Here is a 4,023-nt window from a genome sequence, read left to right on the forward strand (position 1 = left end):
CTAGTTGGAACATCTTCTGGATATATGCCCAGGAGAGGTATTGCTGGATCCTCCGGTAGTACCATGTCCAATTTTCTGAAGAACCGCCAGACTGATTTCCAGAGTGGTTGTACAAGCCTGCAATCCCACCAACAATGGAGAAGTGTTCCTCTTTCTGCACATCCTCGCCAGCATCTGCTGTCACCTGAATTTTTGATCTTAGCCATTCTGACTGGTGTGAGGTGGAATCTCAGGGTTGTTTTGATTTGCATTTCCCTGATGATTAAGGATGCTGAACATTTTTTCAGGTATTTCTCAGCCATTCGGTATTCCTCAGGTGAGAATTCTTTCAAACACAACTTTTTAAAGTTAGCTTTTCAGTCTGCTGGCATGGGAGTCCTGAATCAAAACCAGAGGATTTCACTATAGCAATATCATGATTTATATTGGTTTATTAATATTTAATTCTTGCGAATAAGCACTAACAGCCAAATGATGCTCATGTCATGAGAGAGGAACTCTTGAGATTCTGGCCATCTCTCTGGAATAAAATATTAGTATTATTCTTGGAATTTAGGCCACTGCTCTAAAATCATCCAAAAATAGTCTGCAACATAAAGTCACAATTTAGCAGGGGCCTAGCCCCAGACTTTTAATGCATGAACCAATATTGTTTTGAACTGTCTTTGACTAGAAAATTGTGCACTTCCCCTAGCCTTGAGTTGGCTAAACAAGTCTCCAACACTGGAGCCAGGGCCCTGGCCTCCCTGCATTTAAATCTTCCTGCCTGAGACTTGAGCAACTGCCTGCCCCCTGAGCTGCTGAAGAGCTTCCTTTGCAACTCAATCCAGCTGAAACAAAGGGATGGGTCCTTGGGTTTCCCCATATATATTCAGAGCTGAACATTAAAATTTGAGCAGTGATCAGAGAACTTTGTCTTGGCTCGTTATTTCTCTCGTCTGCCCATCCTAGTTATATCCCCAGCTCTCCTTCCAGGTACCCAGTTCTCCATGGCTGCTGGACAGCTACAGTAAATCACTTCTTCTTCCCTCTCTCATCTACCCCACTGTCATGATGCCATCTCTGCACTCATGGACCTCAGGACCCATTGCTCTGACTCTACCCGGTGATTCCCTCCACCTGCTCTCTTCTGCTCCCCTCACCTATAGCTGTAGCTCCAGACCAAGGCTCACATACTGGCTGTGCCTGGCCTAGGTCCAAACAAATAGCTCATATAGCAGATTATTTTACCCTAGTTCCAGTCACACGGGCCTGCACAGACCAGAATTTCACATCAGACCTATAATCAAAGTCCACATATTCAAGTCTCATCACAAAAACAAAAGAAACAATATGAATAGCCAAAACAGAATGTCTACATTCAAACACACTAGTCCCTAGAACACAGAATTAAAATGTATCAAAGAATTCAATAAATATAAAGAAGAAACAAGGTAATACCTCATTAAACTTCAAGAGTATAACAATAAATACCTGAGTGATGTCCAAGAAGCTATAAATATACTCATATACAAATATACTGGGAAAATGACAAGATTTGGAGTCAGAATTCAAAGAAGAGATAGAAATATTGATAAGACTTCAAGTTCTAATGAAGACAGAATTTAAAAGTCAATAACCCAACTAGAAAACTCAAGGAAAACCCTCAAAAGTAAATGACTACACTGACTGTCAGGACTCAAATACAGAGGAATTAAATCACACAAGTAAATGATATATTTTTTTAAAAAATGGGAAAGGAGCAAGCAGGAACTAGGGGACACTATGAAAGAACCAAATCTTCTAATTATAGACATAGATGAGGGAGAATAATTCCAGGTCAATGACAAAGACTAGATCTTTGACATAATCATAAAAGTAAGTTGCCCCAAACTAAGGAACAATATAAACATATGCAAGAATAACACAGAACACATATACAAGAAGAAAAGATCTCTATCCCTCTGTGTGTGTGTGTGTGTCTCTCTCTGTCACTCTCTGTCACTCTCTCTCTCTCTCTCTCTCTCTCTCTCTCTCTCTCTCTCTCTCTCTCACACACACACACACACACACACACACACAAATTCCTTATGACGTATCATAGTTTAAACAAAGAATATACAGAACAAAGAAAGTATTGGAAGCTGCAAGAAAAAAAATACATCACGTATAAAGGAAAATCTATAATGATAACATCTTATTTCTCAGTGGAAAATTTGAAGCCAGAAGTGCTTGGAGCAGTCCACTTCAAGTGCTAAAAAACCATAACTAACAAGCTAGACTACTGTAATCAACACAACTATTTCCCATATTTGAAGGAGAAAGAAAAACCTTCCATGAATGAAGCAAGCTAAAAGAATTAATATCCAGGAGACCAACCAAACACAGAACATGGAACGCAGTATTTCAGGCTGAAGAAAGAAATAAGCAGAGCCAAGAGTGTAGAAAGAAAACAAATGAAGCTATAATTACAGAAACACAAAGTACAACTAAAAACACAAAGAGCAAATAAAAGAGGGAAAAAATGCAGTCAACACATGTCTTTGAACCTTAAATTTCAGTATTCATGTCCTTAGTTCTTCAGTTAAAAGACATAGGCTCCCAATCACAAAAAAAGCACACATGGTATGCACTCACTGATAGGTGGATATTAGACCAGAAGCTTAGAATACCCAAGATACAATTCACAGACCACATGAAGTTCAAGAAGGAAGACCAAAGTGTGGATACTTCAGTCCTTCTTAGAAGGTGGGAACAAAAAAAAAAAAATCCCCATGGAAGGAGTTACAGAGACAAAGTGTGAAGCAGAGACTGAAGGAAAGGCCATCCAGAGACTGCCCCACCTGGGGATCCATCCCATACACAGTTACCAAACCCAGACACTATTTTGGAAGCCAACAAGTGCTTGCTGACAGAAGCTTGATATAGCTGTCTCCTGAGAGGCTCTGCCAGAGCCTGACAAATATAGGGGTGGATGTTTACAGCCAACCATTGGACTGAGCACAGGGCCCCCAGTGAAGAAGCTAAAGAAAGGACCAAAGGAGCTGACGGGGTTTGCAACCCCATAGGAAGAACAACAGTATCAGCCAACCAGACCACCCAGAGCTCCCAGGGACTAAAACCACCAACCAAAGAGAACACATGGAGGGGCCCATGGCTCCAGCCACATATGTAGCAGAGGATGGCCTTGTCATACAACAGTGGGAGGAGAGGCCCTTGGTCCTGTGAAGGCTCAATGTCCCACCAGGATAGGGAAGCAGGAATGGGTGGGTTGGTGAGTGGGGAGGGGGAGTGAGGAGGTATGGGATAGGGGGTTTGTAAAGGGGAAACCAGGAAAGGGGATAACATTTGAAATGTAAATAAAGAAAATATCATATATATATATATATATATATATATATATATATATAGAGAGAGAGAGAGAGAGAGAGAGAGAGAGAGAGAGAGAGAGAGAGAATAAATTATATATATATGAAGAATAAATTAAGTTTAAAAATAAAAAAAAGAATCCATGATGGCGGAGCAAAGGCATAGCAGCAGGAACATCTGAGGGCTCACATCCTGATCCAAAAGCAGGAGGCAAAGAGAGCACAGGCTTGTGGAGTCCCAAAGCCCACCCACCCCTAGTGACACACCTCCTCTGAGGAGGTCACAATCCTCTGAGGAGGCTCCTAATCCTTCCTTGTCAAATAGTTCCCTCAACTAGGAACCAAATATTCAAACATTTCACTTCCTAAAACTATAAGCCTGTTTAGCTGTGAGAAGAACCTGAGGCAGAATCTAGCTGAGGTTAGGCCTATGAAGTGCCTACTAAGTGCACTCCAGAACACTTGACATCGAGGCTGCAGAAGTGGTTGCAGCAAAGTGCTAGCTGTGGGAGGGTGAAAACCTGAATGTGATGTCAGCACACAGGGAGAAGGCCTGGCAGGGTGTTGTATGGTGGAAACAGATAGACCCTTGGGATTTGCTGGCAAGCAAGCCTAATCTAACTGTCGAAAGCTCTGGTGCCCAGTGAAAAACTGTCTTCTAAAATGATAGATACAT

This window comes from Mus musculus, chromosome 7 (assembly GCF_000001635.26).
Source record: "Mus musculus strain C57BL/6J chromosome 7, GRCm38.p6 C57BL/6J".
Classification (NCBI taxonomy): domain Eukaryota; kingdom Metazoa; phylum Chordata; class Mammalia; order Rodentia; family Muridae; genus Mus; species Mus musculus.